We start from the raw sequence: 19,931 nt of genomic DNA, 5'->3' as shown, positions 1-19,931 counted from the left end.
AACATAATGTTCCTTTGAAATATTCAACTCTTAAGTAGATGGCTTGGAATTTGAAAAGTGAAAAGTGACTAATAAAAAGAAGGGAATAATACTTTGGCAGAAAGAAAAGGTAAAGGTCAAGAATAATTTTTTTTAAAAAGAAGAATTGTGTTCTTGGAGAATAGCTTTGAATTTCCTCTTGCAATTATTGCAGCATAAAGAGTAGAAATAATAACAGTAACAGCAACAAGAAAGTTTATCATAAATATGGATTAAAAAATTCCAAAAGACAATGTAATGAATAAAACCCAAGTCTCTGGAGAGAGCCGAATTATAGTATTTATTTTTTATATATATACTCAAAAACACATTACATACACACACACACATACAATTCCTTTATGTGAGAATGATTTTTTTTTTTTTTTTTTTTTTTTTTTTTTTTTGCTGAGGCAATTGGGGTTAAGTGACTTGCATAGGGTCACACAGCTAGGAAGTATTAAGCGTCTGAGACTAGATTTGAACTCAGGTCCTCCTGACTCCAAGGCTGGTACTCCATCCACTGCACCACCTAGCTGCTCTAAGAAATCATGATTTTTTTTTTTTTAAATACAGTCAACTCTAGATTATCTATAATGCTAAGATTAATGTGTCATTGGTAATGTTAAACAAAATTATATTTGACTATGAGAAGCATTATGATGATTTTTTTTCCTGGCAGTAGATTAATCTTTCCAATTATGTTTTTCCCCTTGGGCCAATATTAATATTATTTTGTATTCCTACATATATACAATTGCTGAGGGGTTGTAAAAGGAACAAACTCTGATAAATGTGGGATGGCAAGGGAAAATCAATATGGAATTAACATTCTATATAAATAATCCAAAAGGACAAATGAGAGTTAATTAAATGTGAATTTTTTATGTGTGTTAAATTCTAATGCAAAAGTGTCCTTCCCGTAGTACATCTGGTCCTCGCAATCTTTGAAGCAAATGAAACTAGGAGAAAATTTTCAATAAAGTAAAAAAAAAAATTAAAGAAAAAAAACTTTTGAAATGTGCATGGAAAGAATAAAAGGATAAATCATTTAAAAGGATAAATCATCTTTCAATTCATTATAATAAATTAAAATTTAGATCAAAATATATTAATTACACTGATGATCCATTTCCAAGTTGTCAACTTTGTTTATCCATTCCCATATACTAGAGGAAATAAATCTTAATACTGTTCAAAATGTTTTCATTAACATAATCCTAAAAAAAACTTCAAACTATTTTAAATTATGATAAATTCCTAATGAGCTATCAATTTTATTTCAGATAAAAGGGAAGCAACAATTTTATGAGGGGTATATACATATTCATTCAATTCATTCAGTACAACAGGAAAGACCAGGAAAATCCACTAATTACTAACCATCCACTTACAGCAGTAATTACACTTGTTTCAATAGTCTTTAGCACAGTGCAATGGTAGGTTACTGATATTTTGACTAACAAAATTCTTGCCTCAATAAAATAAAAGAAAAGAAATTATATAGTTATCCTATTAAAGATGAGGAATTAAGGCTCTGTCTGAACTAGGTACTAGATAGCACTGAATAGAGAGCATTGTACTAGTGAAGACCAGAGCTCAAATTCTGTCTCAAATACTTACTAGCTGTATAACCAGGGATATAGTTTTTAATCTGAAGTCTGCTCAATTTCTTCAATTTTAAAATGGAGCTAATAATAACACCTATTTCCCAAGACTGTGGTGAGGATCAACTGAGGTGACATTTGTAAACCACTTACCATATATAGCATATGCTTAATAAATGCAGGTTCATTGATCAGAGAGATTAAGCATTTTGCCTAAAGTCACAAAGGGATATCAAAAAGATATTCTATCCACAAATATTCCTTTATTAAGCACTAACTACTTCTAGTACATAAGCATATAAAAGACACAATATAAAAGTGAACAAGGGACTTAATGGAGTAAGTTTTACAAATAAGAAATTTACAAAAAAGAAATAAGAGATTTTGGAAAAGGAAAAAGCTTTTGATCAGACTACTCATTCTGAAGTCCAATTGGATTATTATCACAGCCAAGTCCATGCCCTAGAGCAGTGTTTAAAGGATAGATAATGTCTCTTAAGGGACTATGACTGAGAGGCAGATTTCATATTTCACTGATTTCATGACTTTAGTGGCATGGAGATAAATTGTGAACATAAAATTGTTACAGATTAAAAAGTCAATTATACAAATGAGAAAAAAAATTAGTTCATTTGAATGCATATCATTATGTTCCTTATAGTGTACTGCTTGAGTTTAATAGTATTTTCTTTTTGTCCTGACCTATGATTTCTTCAATTCCACAGGTAAAATTTCAATCCATTGATAAAGTTCTGCCAGAAACACAAAAGAGTTTTGCAATGTTTTGCCAGTATTACACAGATCCTAAATATCAGGGAAAGACTTGAAAACAAGTATTTTTGACCCACAAGGATATTCTTGTATTCATCATACCAAAACAAGAGAATTCTCCAATTAATCTGGAATCTAATATGTACAGACACTAGAAATATTGTGTGCATGTTCTTATCAAAGATACTATAGCTATCACTTCATATCATAAAGGATTAGAATCTTTCCAAAAGGACATCATAAATCCAGAGTACACATACATAATATAAAGTGACTTAAAATTATACTGAGGAACATGTTACTATATTGAGAAAACCATATTAAAATGAAATTTCTTCAGTAGTAATTGAACATCATTCTAAAAATTCACAATGTGATATGTTTATTATATACAATATATAATTTACTCCATCCACTTTAAGGTCCTAATAATTGTATATTCACAGATAAATTACAATACCCCCCCCAACCCATTTGCATCCCCTTTTTATCTAGATTAGATTAGTTCTTAGTTTCTTTTATCAAGGGGGAATATTCCCAGCCTTTGCAGTAAGGTGTAGTGTATGCACCCTAAAAAGATATGTCTTTACCTATCCCAATCTGGTAATAAATATGTTCATAATTTAAATATATAATATACATATATATTATACACACATTCATATATTTCTATATTACATTTCAATAAATAATCTGGAATTGAATATTTAATAAAGGCAATTCATCCCATCAGAGCTCTCTGTTTTATAAGACTTCTCCAGGATGCTATGAAAGAACACCTTTCCTAATTTTCACAAACACTTTATTAAGATAAATGCATCCTAATTTTAACAGAATTTCAAAGGTGGTGGGAGGGAATGAAATATATAAGACTGAAAATCATGTAGTTTCTATCTTTACTTCCTCCCTTGCTGGACTATTCTCTAAAATATTCATCTAAATTTTTAAAGACATAAAATTTCTACCCTATCAAAAATATTAGCAAAAACAAATAATTTAACCAACTGTTCCATGAAATTCAGTATAATAAAAGAAAAATGCTTTAAATTTAAGAATTTCAAGTGCAAGTCCTAACTTTGCCACTTGCTAGATCTGTCACCATAGCTAAATCAATTAACCTGAGACTCATTTCTGCACCTGTAAAATGGGCATAATGAAACTATCTGCTTCATAAGTTTCTCTTAAGAACAACATATTATAAAACTTAAAACATTAAATATGTGCTAGTGTATTACTATTCTTACTGGGCAATCTTTGTGATCATAGAAAAAAAAAAATTTTTTAAGTTCAGTAAAATGTCGTAATTAAATCAGAAACTTTGGAAAGGCTCAATCTCCAGCAAGCAGAAGATGAGAAGAGAATGATTGCCTGTTGCCTTAGTCCATGCTAGGAATCTGAGAATACACTTCTCAAGATTTATTGAAAGCCTCAATCTTAACTTGGTCCAAAGGATCTATTCAAAACCTTATCTATTCCAGGACCACCTTGAGGGTCAAATAATGACAACAAAATATTAATTAAATACATGATAGCACTAGTATTAATTTTCTTGCAAAAGGTTGGGTTTGAGGTCAGATTTGAAAGAAACCAAGGAAGTTAGGAGGCAGAGACAAGGATGGACAATATTAGGTATGGGGAAAAGTCAGTTAAAATGCAAAAGAGAGTTTAGTCAAGTAGGAGGAATAGCAGGAAGGAACAGATCAAGAATATGTGAAAGGGAATAAGATAAAAAACTAGAAAGTTTGCCATGAGACAGATTATGAAGGACTTTGAATACCCAACAAAAGATTTTTCATTTGATCTTGGAGGTGAAACTTAGCCACTAGAGGTAATTGAATAGAGATGAGGTAAGTCATCTTTAACAAGATCATTTTGATAGTTGATATATGGGAGTGGGAAGATCTGAGGAAATGAGATCAACAAGCAGGTGAGATGAGTCCATTGCACCAAGCCAGTAGCAATGTCAGAAGAGAGATGTAGATGTATACAGGACTAAGAAATGACCAACAGGATGATTTCAGAAAGGCCTGGAGAGAGACATACATGAACTGATGCTGAGTGAAATGAGTAGAGGAGATCATTGTATACTTCAACAACAATATTATGTGATGATCAATTTTGATGGATGTGGCCATTTTCAACACTGAGATGAACCAAATCAGTTCCAATAGAGCAGCAATGAACTGAACCAGCTATACCCAGCAAAAGAACTCTGGGAGAAGACTATGAACCACTAGAATTCTCAATCCCTCTATTTTTGTCTGCTTGTATTTTGGATTTTCTTCACAGGCTAATTGTACACTATTTCAAAGTCCGATTCTTTTTGTACAGCAAAACAACTGTTTGGACATGGTGTGTGTGTGTGTGTGTATATATATATATATATATATATATGTATTGTATTTAATTTATACTTTAACATATTGAACATGTATTGGTCAACCTGCCATCTGGGGGGGAGGGGAAAATTAGAACAAAAAGTTTGGCAATTGTCAATGTTGTAAAATTACCCATGTATATATCTGGTAAATAAAAACTATTAAAAATAAAAAAGATATATACAGGACTTAATGCCAAATTAGAAATAGAGGGAGGGAGGGAGGGAGGGAGGGAGGGAGGGAGGGAGGAGAGAGAGAGAGAGAGAGAGAGAGAGAGAGAGAGAGAGAGAGAGAGAGAGAGAGAGAGAGAGAGAGAGAGAGAGAAGTTATGAATGAATCCTAGATTGTGAATGAACAAACTTGAGTGATGAGAATAATGGTGCCACTGACACAGTAAAAAGGAGGTAAGGAAGAGGGAAGAATTGGCGGCGGGGCGGGGAGGGGGAGCGGGGAATGAGTTCACTTTTGGACATGTTGATTTTAAAGTGTCTATAGGACATCTACTTCCAAGATATTATGATATTCTACATAAATTTAAACAGAATTAGGGCTAACCAAGGTCCAATTTACTTTAACCACACCCTTCTGAACAACAAAACCAACCTGGATTCTTGAGAAGTAAACAATGAATGCTTCATGACAAGGTATACAGTCTAAGGATGCAGTGGATCTATCCTGGTTTGTTGGTGTACTCTAGGGAATGCATGTGCTGTAAATCATTATAATAACTCTATTTAGTCTTTAATTGAAAGGAACTACATATAACAGTCGGGAAAAAAAAAAGGCAATCCTTTTGGCTCTGTTAGCACAGACATTCTACAATGACTTTATAAGCTGACTTATTTTTAAAAATATGGGTCAGATAATGAGGGGGAAGGCAATCAAAGTACTATTATAAAATACTTTGCTCTTTAAAATACTTATAATAAATGGATTATCCTATGCAAAGGATAACAGTAGGAAAATATTGGTATGTACCATAATTTAAACTGCAAAACAAAACAAACAAAAACCCCACAAAACAAGTTATATTGATTGGAAAAAAAAATGTCCTAAAATTATTTTAATAACAAATTATCATGTGCTACTTACACATTTATAAATCCTTAGAATTGAAAATGAATTTGAAAATCAAATCCAATCCCTTAAATTTTAAGATGAAATAGAGCTTGAGTTTACTTTTCTCAACATCACACAGTTATGATTTAGGACTTGAACCCAAACCTCCTAATTCCTAATTCCTAATTTAGTGCTTTTTCCTCAGATACCATATCATCTTCTGATTTCTCTGGACTTTCTTTTGTGTTGATAAATGAGTATTACAAATAACATACACAACTAGAAGTTAAAAGGAAATAAGAACAAGAATACAAATTAAAGATGCAAAATGCATCTTTAAGTTATCCCTCACCAGCATCAAAAATTATATTATTCACAATCTCACAATTGGATTGTTCCATCCCCATAGCACTATTGGATTCAATGGTAACTGTTTTGAAAATTTGAAAATGTTGGCAGAGTTCAAAGAAGCTTTAGAAGGGAAAAGAATTCAACACTTTACTGACTACAGAGAGAAAATACTGATTCCTTCAAACCTTTGATAAATAAGATCATATACAAGTATAATTAAATTAACCATTATAGATCAGCCCAACTCTTACAGGAAAGAGGCAAACTTTAGCTTTGTTCTGAGTCTGACCTTCCACCTTCTTTCACTGTTTTGATTTAAGAAAATTTAAGGTTGACTTAATAACAACTGATAACAATATCATCCACTGCTCTTACCATCACATGAGTCTGAGAAGTTGACTTTGTATTTGTGATTTCAGACACATATTTAAGAATGGCTTGACAGGAGACAAGAATACTTTATGTACTTTGTAAAATTCTATTTTTATTTCTCCTGTTCTCAGGACTAGTAAGTAATTTGTTCACTCATGATATCTACCTTAATTCTTCCATGAAAAACAATTTTCTGATTTCTTAACGATCTAAAACGTTGACCAAAAGCCTATAATAACCAAGAAAAACCTTTAAACAATTTGCTTTGAAAAATAATTAATTAGGAACAATTAATTATGCTACTAACCACTCTCCCTTGTCCTAAATCTATTGTTTTACTTAGACACAGCCATTGTCATAAAAATAAAGCTAAAGAAATAAAGACAGATTAAAATAGTTAATGTTGGAGAGGCTCTGAGAAGTCACAATTAATACATCTTTGAAGAAGCTGTGGATTCTGGAAAATAATTAAGCAAGAAAAAAATTTAACGTCCAAACCATTTGGGCCAGAATATCCACTGATAAAAATCAGAAATCCAAAAGTGATGCAAGACAGAGATACCATATATCAATATATCAATCAATAAATATTAAGTACTTACTATGTGCCATGTACACTGTGCTAAGTGCCAAGAATACAAACTGAGGCAAAAGAATCCTTGCCCACAAAGAGCTCACAATCTCATTATATATGAAAATGTTCATAGCAAAATGTTAAGTCGGAACTAGCTCCCTGGAGGCCTCTGTGTTCAGCCAGAGTCAGGATAAGTAAAAGTCCTTGGTCGTTAGGGGGAGAAGGGAAAGAAGAAGGCAAATTGCCAGGAGTTTTGCCAAAGATCTCTTCTCAATTCTCCAGTCCAGAATCTCCACCTTTCTCCTCCTTGTACTGCCCCCAAGTGAAATCTGGCCTCTCTCATCCCACCCTCTAAACCTTGCCTATGATTATCTTGTATACACCAAACATTGAGTAAGCACCAGTGAGAAGAGACATTTATCCAAACATTTGCTAATAGTCATTGTCTCACATTGAATAGGTAATTAGCCTTAAGTGAGCAGCTGTCCAATTCAAGAACACTTTTTCATAGTTTCAGCCCTTTAACAGCAATGCATTTTGTGACAGTAAAAAAAATGAAAACAAATATGGTGCCCATCAATTTGGTAAAATAAAGTATTAGCAAATAAATGTTAATGTGAGGTTACTGAACAGTAAGGAAAAGAAAAAGTGTGAGAAATTCAGGGAAACAAGACTAATAAGAATTGATGCAGATTAAGTTAAGGTGAACAAGAAAAACAATGGATAATTATTACAATAATATAAACAAAAAAGCTAAGAGTAAGTTTTGTTTTTTTTAATTGTACTAATCAATCTTGACTCTAGAGAGGATATTAGGAAGTAAAACTTCCTCCTTTAGTTGGAGAGTTGAAAAGCTATAGATAAAACTAAATATACTGTCAGATGCAGTCCCCATGTCAATTAGCTTTGCTTAACTGAGTTTGTGGTTTGTGATTTTTTTTTATTGTTACAAGGAAAGGCTACTGGTAGTGATAAATTCAGAAATAATAATAATAATAATAATAAAAGGCATAAATAAAATAGGGAAGGGGAAGGATTTGGGACAGAGGGAAGGAAAGAGAAAGTAGGTTTGATTAGTATCAGGAAGTAGAATTAAAACAAAGTTAGGAAGGAATAAGGTCATAAAAGTTTTGTATTCAAGAGAGAAAAAAAGTCATTGTTTCAAGCTGATGTTTCTGCTATAGAGATATAGGGGACATGGTAAATTGAATTATAGACATCTAGAACCACCAATGAGAATACTGAGGTTCAAATGAGGTTTCTGCAAGGCTGATATAAATATAAGATTACAAAAATATACACATATTATTAATAAATTCTAGAACTAATTCTATCTAAGAAGCTAAATATAGTAGCTATATTGACAGAAATAAATTAATATTTTTGTAGGAAAAAGTACATATTTTTATGACCTATAGAAGTGGGAGGGATAGGGAATGAATCTTTAGACAATAAAAAGTTTCTTCAATGTTGTTATACCAAGACTGGGTTCCAAAGATCCTCTAGAAAACAAATCAAGTAACTATTATAAAGAAAAGAATATAGACTCTGAATGTTGGTGGAAATAAAGTGAATAGGAATAGAGCAGAGGAAAATCTGATATGGTAAACTTTTAACTCTTATAGTACTAGTATTATAGTGCAATTAGCAGAATACCACAAAGATTTTTCTCCCTAATTTTTTCCATTTCTATAGAAGGGGAAAGCGGGTTCTGTCTTCTTTCACTTTCCAATGTAAAATGTTCCACTAAAATACCGTGGCTGCCTGCCATTTGGCATTCATCTCATTTAAGTACAACTCCAAAACACATTCATTTCTCATAAATTAATGTTCTTGAAAGTTTTACGGTGCCACTTAAATTTTCAGGAAACAATTCCTCGATCCAACCATCACCTACTTCCACAGAGTCAATATTTCACATATCCAAGCCAAGAATACTTAACTTATGTTTAAACATTTTTATTGTTCTTAGTTTTGAATATTATTTCAAGACTACTGGTAAAAGATATCATAGTTTTAAATCTGTCCAATCACAGAGCTATCATGACCACAATTATTAATAATACAACATAACAGTACAATTACCACAATTAACACACATGAAGGCTGCCATTCACCCCCATATAAAGAGCTCAATGCATAAAAAAAGAAAATAATCCTCTACCTATCCCTGACATGAAGAATACTGTTTCAAAAAGGTGCCTACCAATATAAAAATAGAATGTACAAAATCATAATCCAGTGCAACTGTTAATTACGCTTCTGAGATGGAGAATCATACTGATCCAAATTTGATTTTGGTCTATTAAAAAGCACAGATTTACTTATGTGTCGACTTATATGTTTAGAAACCAAAGCAATTATTTTTAAGTAGTCCTCCTAAAACTTCTTTCAACTTACAAACCATGCGCAGACACTTTATATTAATATTTTGCAGAATAATGTCCAAAAGCTTGAAGATTAAGGGCAATTTTTGACAACAACCATCTGGCTTCTGAATACTATCAAAAGATATGTAATTGCCTCCACAAACCTAAACGCACTGATCTTCACAATTTCTTTTGACATCATGAGAAGTATTGTTTAAAAGTTTTCATTTTACAGACACAGAAGTTGAGAAAGGTGGAAAATATTCAAAGACTAAACTAATTTTGAATGAAATTTTTTTATCTTTCTCTTTATGATTCCTCTCCCAGTGTGTTTGTTAAAAATTCCTTCTGATCCTTTGATATTAAATCACATTACATCACAAAATTTTACAAAATTACTTTATTGTTGCATTTCAAATATCCCTATCATTTCCCTTTGATTTGCTTGTGGCTTCTGATGTGGGCCTTCTATAAATTCACACAAGCACTATAGTTCATGGAAAGAACATTCCATTTTGAAGCAGAGGAACTGAACTTGAATTCTGTTTTTACTATTTCTGTGGGCCTCAATTTCTTCTTATAAAAATTTTTTTATACAAGTTTTAAATTTTAACTTTCTAAAGTTCCTTATAACTATAAATACGATCATCACCTTTCTCCCTCCACTTTATTCCTAAAATTGAAATATATGAGATAGTATCTAACTAGTCCCTGATAACAACATTTACAAATATATACCTTAAACTTCTGTTCTACTGTTAGATATATAAAAACTCCTCAGTGTTTGATGATCAATCAACTTCTGCATACCTACTTAAAGCAATATTATCTAATTAATATTCCAGAAGGGACATACTATCAATACAGCAAAGGATCAAAATGAATGTGACCTAACTTCATGCCTACAGAAACTTAAAATACAAGGACTTTTTAAAAACGGAAAAAGGAAGGCAATTATGTATATTTTGTACCTTTTAAAAGTGTCCTATAATATTTAGTTAAAACAATATTTTTAAAAAAGTTCTCTCCATGCATAAAATATAAACCATTATTTGAAAACAGTCACTCTCTCCTTTAAAAACTCTTATAAATGTGTAATTGAACTAAGCCCTAGCAAGTATCACAGTTGATGCATAATTTGTTTGAAAGAGTGGGTCCCAATCAGTATGTATTTCTAATACTGAAATCTGATTCTTAAGAATTGTTCATAGTCAAAAAATAAATTATCAATGATTGATCAACGCCTATAGTTAGTCCCATTAGATAAGTCACAACTATGAATAATTTCCCTTTTTTCTGATCACATTTCTTTCTTGTCTTCTAAACTTCAAATCTAGTCTGTATCTTTAAACAAAAACAGAACAGAAGTAAAGGATATTGAACAACTTCAAACTGAGAAATATCCTCAACACACTCTATGATCATTCCAATCACACTGCCTTTTATTTTCCCCCAAAGAACCTCTCACACCCACTAAATATGAATGGTAGAATAATTGACCACTATATATAGGGTTCCACATGGGAGGTCCCTCAGTGTCAATTTTCACCCATCACTACTAACTGATACCTACCCGGAAAGAACGAACGGAACCACTCCAATGTAATCCCATCCACTCCTGCTAGTTCAAGCATTCGGTTCAGCATCACCTCATGACCAACACGAAAGCAGCTGAGGCTCTAATATAATCATCATGGAAAGTTGTCTCAAATCCAGCATTCGAGGAGGATCATCCTTCAAACACACCAACGCTGTCTCCAAGCCACGCTGGGTTCTGAAACCAGACTGGAAAATATTATATATGTATATATATAATAAAACTCCCACAAACCACTCTGCTACTTTGTCATAATACTGCTGATTAATCAATACTATATAAATTTCTCATTGAAATTACTTCAACAAGAGACATTTTTAAGAACAGAGTAGGCAAATCTAAGCATTTATCTGCTCTGTTCCTTAGTGAAGATGGTCAAAGAACAAAAACATGGTAGTGGGACAAGGATAGTGTGAAAGAAAATGAGACAGATAAGTAATATTAGTAGCATTCAAGATCAGTATTTCCTAATATGACACCTAGGATCAAGCCCCATCACAATGTACAAACAAGCACTTGACCAATATCTTGTTAAATGTAATCCAAATTTTTTCCAAAGAATGATTGGTGCATTCACACTAAAAACTACACCTAATTAAAGAGAATTTTTCTCCAGTTTTATGGCAAGAGTACAGCCCTACTATGCTATACTGTCACCTATTTTATTTTTTTAAACTACTACAATGTTACTTATCTAACTTGCAAATAACCAAAGCCCAACAGATTGGGTTCACTGTTTTGTCATGTACAGCAGCCAGCTAATTCTTGTTTTATAATAAATGCTAAATTTTAAAAATAAAAACAGTAACCATCCCTAGAGCCAACTGTATACTTAAGAAAAATCGGAAACGAATAACTTAAAAAAAAAAAAAATAAACATGGCCTACTATCTTCTCACTTCTCTAAGGTATGCAATTTTTTAGAATAGAAATATAAAGCATAAACATTATACAGAAATGTTATTCTAGTTTGTAAGAGAAATTCTAGGTGAATCAGAGACTTTCATTGTTTTGAAGGGTTTTCTTGTTCTTTACCATGAATTATTAGATTTTTTTTAAACAAATCTCTTATATTCTGAATCAATATGGTATTATACATTATAAAACTGTACAAGTTTACCAAAATCAGTCTCTATGTTTCTAATATAATAACTTTTTTAAGTCAACCAAGTGAAGTTATTATGCTATTTTAAAAATATGATATATCAGCTTCCTCACTGTTACTCACACACAACACATTCCATTTTGACTGGCATTTTTCACTGGCTATGAATTTTCCATGAAATTTTCTCCTCTCCTTTTTGTTGGTTTCCCATTTAGTATCAGCTAAAAATCCAAAAAAACCTGCTCATATCTCCTATAATGATGTGTGGCTGGAGGGGAAGAGACAGAAGGAATTTATAAATGTGTATGTATATCTCTTTACATATGTGGGTGTGGACATGGGTTAATACATAAATATATATGTACATATATGTATATATGTACATATATATATGCACACACATCCATAACCATATATATGTATATAGATATAGATATATACATACACGTTTGTTTTGTATGATATAAGATATTTTCAAATTGCTTCTTCTCCCATCCCTCCCCCTCTCCATTAGATTATAAACTCCTTTAAGCAGGGACTGTTGGGGTTTTTTGATCCCGAGTGCTTTAACACAATCAGTGCCTTAACATAGTGCCTGTTACATAATAAGATCTTAATGTTATTTACCTGACATACAAGTCAGTGTAAATAAATCCTCATTTGTTCTAAGCATAAGGGTATTTACAAGACTGCTACATGGAAACATCAATTCACTTAAATGAAAGTATGTCTTTTAATCATCCATGTATTAGTCAAATTGCTCATACTGTTGACATTTAAGCTCAGCTTTCATTAAAAGTTGAGAAATGTTCAATAGGTTTATTAATAAGTCTCTATTCTTAGGAATTTTTTAAATTTAACCATCATGTTTAATGCAAACATTTCAGAAGTCTCTGGTATAGTATTAAGGATTAGTTGAAAGATGAATGCCAGAGACCAAAACAAAACAAAGCACTCCCTTTCTTTGTGAGTTCTTCACTAAATCTTCAACATCTCTGATGACTATGTCATATGTAAAATGATTCATAAAAGAATGCATGATATATATAGGCAATATGATCTTCCAGCAATGCAAAGTATACAGAATACATTTAGGAGAACTTGGAAAATTCTATTAGTATCCAATTCAAACTGATAAGATTATCCTGTTCATTATATTTTATTAGAACAATAGAATATTAAAGCTGAAATGGCCCTCAGAGATCATATGTAATGAGACATGAATTCCTATACTGCAAAAAATAACTCAAATTCCAACTTCATATCACAAATACTAAATAACACACTACCACATATAGCTGTCCATTCCGTTTATATATATATATTTCATTTTCTATATATTGAAATGAAAGCACACTCATATTTCTGTGCTCTGGGAACAAGCAAAACAAATACTCATAGTATTAATGATCATAATAAGCTTTTTATATTGGTGCTATGTATAGTATCTATTATGTATTAGTCATTATAATAAGCTTTTTACAAATACAGTCAATCCTTGTTATTTGTGGAGTTCGTATTTTCAAAATTATCTATTTGCTAACATTATTTTTAGTCCCCAAATCAATACTCCCAGTGCTTTCATTGCCACATGCATACATAAAAAGAGTATCAAAAATGAATTCCTTGATAATCATACCTCTACCTGAAATTGAACTAGACAATACTTTGCCTTCTTGTTTCAGCTTTTGTACTATAATAAAGCATCCTTTTGGTGGTCTATCTGGTGCTACATTTTTGCATTTTGGTGCTTTATTGTTGGTAATTTCATTGTTTTAAGTAAACCTAAACATAGTGGCAAAGTGCACACAGTGTCCTAAATGCAAGGAGGATGACATCTTAGAGATGCTTCATTCAGGCTTGAATTATAATGCTATTCGTCACTGAATTCAACGTTAATGCATCAACGATATGGTACTGCCTAAAAAAGGAAGAGAAAATTCAACAATCTCTACATGAGGCTACTCTGGAAGGTGCTAATGTAAATTTAGTTAAATGATTTTGTAAAATATAACTACCATGAATGACAAAAATCAACTGTTATCTCCTTTGATCCTTATAATAACCCTAAGAAGTAAATGCTATTATCCTCCCTATTTTACAGTTGAGAAAACCTAGGCAAACAGAGATTAAGTGACTTGCCACACAGCTAGTCACACAGTTATTAAATATCAGGCTGGATTTGAACTCTGATCTTGACCATTTAAGCTCAGTGATTGTTCTATGTTATCTTGATGCCTCTAAATTCATTTCCTTCCCCACCTTTCTTTATTTTAAGTTAATGTAGATCACTAGTACCTATGTGACCTATCAAATCATTTAAACTTTCAAGAACTTAGTTACCTCACTTGTAAAAAAATAGAGAACTTCTGAGACCATTTCTAGTCCTATAGATATGACCCTATGAATTAACTCATCCTTTTAAGTTCCATCCTCCTCTGGATGTGCTACTGCTTTTCAATGGTCTTCTTAAAATATGATACTCAGAAAAATATCCTTATGTGGTATATATAACCAAGAAAGATCTGGATTTTAAATTTTCTGCAACTTTTATTTATTATTATTATTATTTTTTTTTTTTTACCATTATGCTTCATTAGCATGGAAGCACCCCTCAGTTTTCAAAAGCTGTGCAACTAGAATATAACCCTCAGGTATGCTGAACCAAACTAAAAAGGCTTTTAAGAGTGTGCCTTACTATATGAATGTTATGGAATATTATTGTTCTGTAAGAAATGAGCAGCTGGATGAATACATAGAGGATTGGAGAGACTACATGAACTGATGTTGAGTGAAATGAGCAGAACCAGGAGGTCATTATACACTTCAACAACAATACTGTATGAAGTGTATTCTGATGGAAGTGGATACCTTCGACAAAGAGAAGATCTAATTTAGTTCCAATTGATCAATGATGGATAGAATCTGCTACACTCAGAGAAGGAACACTAGGAAATGAGTGTAAACTGTTTGCATTTTTGTTTTTCTTCCCAGGTTATTTTTATCTTCTGAATCCAATTTTTCCTGTGCAATAAGAGAACTGTTCAGTTCTATACACATATATTGTATCTAGGATATACTATAACATATCTAACATGTATAATACTGTCTGCTATCTAGGGGAAGGAGTGGAGGGAAGGAAGGGAAAAATTGGAACAGAAGTGAGTGCAAGGGATAATGTTGTAAAAAATTACCCATGCATATGTACTGTCAAAAAAAATTATAATTATAAGATAGAAAATATTTTTAAAATAATAAAATAAAATGATATTGCCCATGGGGGAAAAAAGTATGCCTTACAATGGACTGCATATTATGTATGTCATATCATAATAACTCAACTAAAATGTCAAATAAAGTATGAAGGAATTAAAATTTTTCAGTAGAAGGAATATTCAAAATAAAAATTCTTTTGAAGTGAAAAAATTAACTTTAGATAGTGACTTTGTAATATTTTAATTTGAGAGTAGAGGTCAATTAACAGAATAAATTAGATATGCACCATGCAGAATAAATGAACATAGCAACAATAGACTTCTCTGATAAACCCAAAGATCCTATTTATTGAAGGAAGAAATCACTCTTTGAAAAAAACTGTAGGTGAAAGTGAACAGTCTAGGTATTAGACCAATATTTTAGATAATATATAAAACTAAATTCCAAATGGATTTAGACATAAAAGGTTACATGATAAACAAGAGGAGGAGACAACAAGAAAATATATTTTTAACACTACAAATAGTCTTAAGAGATTAAGAACTCAAGAATGTATATAAAATATCACAACTCTGATTACATAAAAAAGTATCAAATTTCTGTGAAAAAATCTCATATATAGGAAACTAATTCAAATTTATAACAAAAGTCATCTTCAATATTTAAATGGTCAAAGGATTTGAAGAGAAGAAAATATAAGTTATCAACAAATATATGTTTGAAAAAGTAAATACATAAAATTAGAAATATTCTAATTAAAATAACATTATAAACTCAAAAATTCTAGTTACTATTTGACAAAAATTGCTGATTAAACAAGTCAGAAATGTGGCAGAAATTAGATACTGAGCAACATGTCAAACCATACAGGAACATCAGCTCCAAATGGGTACATGTATTAGATTTAAAAGATCATGTTGTAAACAAACTGGAGAAGCAAGCATGAAATTACTTTTTAAATTTATTGCTAGGGATAGAATGTGTTACTATAGAAGTGATAGAGACAATCACACAAGATAAAATGAACACTTATTGGATCACAGTAACTCATGTAAAATATCAACCAAAGTGTGGAGGAATTATGATTTTTCATTTGTTGAACAAACAAATCTAATATAGTAAAAATCAAATGACAAACAATGAAATGGGGGAAATCTGTGCAGTCTGGTTTGCTGATATAAAAGTCTCATATTCAAGATACATAAGGAAGTACTTAAAAGTCAAGAGACAAAGTGCTGTTCTCCAATACATGAGTAAAGGCACAAGAAAAGCAATTTTCAAAGGAAAAAATCCAAACTAGCAATAAGCAATAATCATTTTTAAAAGTGCTCTAAAAATCACAAATAATTATAGTATTGAACATTAAAGCAACTTTGAAATTCTAACCTCATATACATAAGACTGGCAAAGATGAGAAAAGAGTAAAATTTAGAGAACAACAATAAAAATCAGTATAGTAATGAACTGTTAGTAAAGTTGTGAAATGGTGTAACCATTTGGAAAAGCAATTTGGAACTACTACGAGGAAGTTACCAGATTCTGCATGTTCTCTGAATTGTATGATGATTAAGTCTATATCTGTATTTAGACTCTCCCTATGAACAGTTAGATGGCACAGTAGCTAGAGTATCAGATCTGTAGTCAGGAAGATATGAATTCAAATCCAATCTCAGATATCTATTAGTTGTGTGACCCTGAGTAAGGGCTTAATCCTCTTTGCTTTAATTTCATCATCTGTAAATTGAGCTGGAGAAGAAAAGGGCAAACCAATCCAGTGGTTTTTTTCTTTGTCAAGAAAAATTCCAAAAGGGATCATGAAGAGTCAGACATGACTGAAAAATTCCACAACAACAAAAATATATTTTTCCTATATATTTCCCAATAAGTTCTGTTATCAGGAAATGGCTAAACAGATTATGATTAAGAAATGCACATATTATTTTTACATAATAAATAATGAAATAAATAATGAAATGGATAGTTTCAGGGGAAATTGGGAAGAGTTCCATTAACTAAAGCAAATCAAAATGAGCAGAAATAGATTAATTTATACAAATATCTGTTAGGATTCTTACAAGGTGTTAAGTCACTGGAATGGATAGAGACAATAATTATCTAATTTATCATGGTTCAGTATGATTGATCTGATCCTACAAGGAGATGTTATGGGCCAGAACTTGAAACAAGGTACTGAGTGGAATTGAGGAGACAATGTTTAAATCTAATTTATCACTGATTTAATTCTACAACAAATAATGGTTTCCTAATGGTATGTACTCAGTATGCAGCATGTAAGCAAGAAGCTCTCAGGGCCAAGGAGGACTTTGGGAGATTCAGAGTCAGGATTCAGTCAAGGAGATTCACAAGTCGGGCAGAAGGAGGGAAGACAAGCAGTGGCAGGCTATCCTGTGAAGAACACTGAAACTAAGATCCTGAAGGCTTCCAGAAACCTAGCCAAGCCCCAAGTAAAGGAGGTAAGATTTGGAAAGGACTTTAACTCCTGGATGCATTTGGGATTATTGAACTGAACTGAAACTAAGGCTGCTTCCAGAAGCTCCCCAAAGATCTGCTCCCAGAGAACAATTACAATTTAGAGAAAACATTATAAATATCATTATAGAGGAATATAATTTCAAAAGACAACTCTGATCAATGCTATAATCAAGTCCCAAAGAATGAAGGTGAAACTCACCTCCTCATAAAAAGATATTTGAACTTAAAATTCAGAAAAAGAGATAGATTTGGGTTTTGTTGGACTATACAAATAAAATTCAAAAATTGATTTTTTTAGATTTGGGAATTAATTTATTAAAAATAAATGCATACCCTGTTATTCATGAGTTTGACTCAACGTCAACAAAGGAGAAGATACATTCCTTTTGATCTGGAAAAAATCAAAGACTTGAAAAAGAGTTGCACTCTTTATGGGGCTACATCATCTTATGTTAAGATGGTATTAAGAGAATTTGGCTTATGAAATTCTAACCCCTAGTGATTGGAAATCTATAGCAAGGACATATTTAGAACCCGGACAAAACTTGTTGTGGCTTTTGGAGTATAGTGAACTATGTAGAATGCAAAACCAATGAAATAGGCAAACTAGAGTTAATATAAAAGTCATCTTTGACAATATGTAGACACTTTAGCACAGATGAATTACCTAATTAATTAAAAATCAAAAAGGTTTAGACATTTGTTTTGTTGTATAATCATAGATTTATTATATATTCAGTTTTGTTTTGCTTTTGTTTACTAGGAGGGAAGTATTAAGTTTGTTTTTTTTCTCAACGGACGAGATGGAGGAAGAGACAAATTTTTTCATGTAGACACATATACATATTTGTATATATGTATGTATTTATATATATAAAAATAACTCTGGATTGGTACCCCACACCTTTCAAATGAAGAAAGATGATAAGAAGAGATGCTAACAGCTATTGGAGGAGCTGTAGGAAAACAGGTACACTAATTGGTGAAGCTATGAATTGGTTCAGTCATTCTGAAAAATAATTTGGAACTATGCCCAAAAAGTTACTAAATTTGTTCATGCCCTTTAATCCAATAATACCACCAGATCTGTACTTTAAGTAAATCAAAGGAAGAAAAAAAAATCCATATATTAAAAAAAACAAAAACATAGTCATCCTCTTTAAAATGGCAAAGAACTGAAGATAGAGGAAGTACTTATCCATCAGCCAGGGAATGTCTAAACAAATTATGACATATGAATGGAATAGACTATCACCATATTATAAGAAATGATATCAAAAAAAAAAAAACTTGGGAAAATTTGAATGAAATGATAAATATAAAGCAACTAAAACCAGTAGCCCAAGTAATTTACACTGTAAAGGCAAAAAACAAAAAACTGTAGAAAGACAGGTTTCAACCATATTTAAAAAAATATTTCTGAATGAGAATAATTGTAAAATGGAATATGCTGTCTAAGGAATCAGTATGCTCCGTGTTATAAAGTAAAGGGACTTAATAATCTGACAGGAATGGTAGACAAGATTAGAATTCAAGGTAGCCATTTTATTACATAACATTCAAGGGCCTGACACCTTCTACATCTGGGATTCTATAATTCTTTGTTGTAAAGGGGTTTCATTATGCAGATTCCATTTTCTGGTTGAGTTTTAACTAAATGGTTGCTAATATTCCTTCCAACTACAAAATCATTTGAATAACAATGACACAGAGTCCCAAAGTCTAAAGCTCCTGGAAGGAGAGATTCTCCTTGAACCCTCCCTTTGTGGGACCAGCCCCAGAAAACCAAGATAAAGTGGTTTATCTTGATGGGACTAGGTGAAATAATCTCAGTTAGATGGAGATCTAGATTTATACTGATCCCTATTGTTGGCTCAAAACCACTCCTAGTAAGTGGTCTCATCTAGGCCTGGGGGCAGTGACAACATTGAGAGAATCACATTCAGTTGAAACTCTGTCTCAGATTTCCTTATAAAAATGGCAATTTTAAGTTCAGTCCTTGCAGAGGACCTAACATGCTAT

General features: G+C 31.8%; 1 protein-coding gene across 5 annotated transcripts in view; it reads right to left on the bottom strand.

The window, feature by feature from the left end:
- Positions 1–19,931, bottom strand: part of ASXL3 (ASXL transcriptional regulator 3) — a 248,985-nt gene that overhangs the window by 158,099 nt on the left and 70,955 nt on the right. The window contains exon 3 of one of the 5 annotated variants that reach the window (XM_074277579.1): positions 11,073–11,284. The exons of 3 other annotated variants lie outside the window; for them this stretch is intronic. The gene's annotated coding sequence lies outside the window, so the exon portion shown is untranslated. The remainder of the gene's footprint in view (positions 1–11,072; positions 11,285–19,931) is intronic. One more of the 5 variants, XM_074277584.1, reaches the window with a different exon arrangement.

The sequence above is a fragment of the Sminthopsis crassicaudata genome, chromosome 1, assembly GCF_048593235.1.
Source record: "Sminthopsis crassicaudata isolate SCR6 chromosome 1, ASM4859323v1, whole genome shotgun sequence".
NCBI lineage: Eukaryota > Metazoa > Chordata > Mammalia > Dasyuromorphia > Dasyuridae > Sminthopsis > Sminthopsis crassicaudata.
The sequence above is the reverse complement of the archived record's forward strand: the minus strand, read 5'-3'. Positions and strand labels throughout refer to the sequence as shown.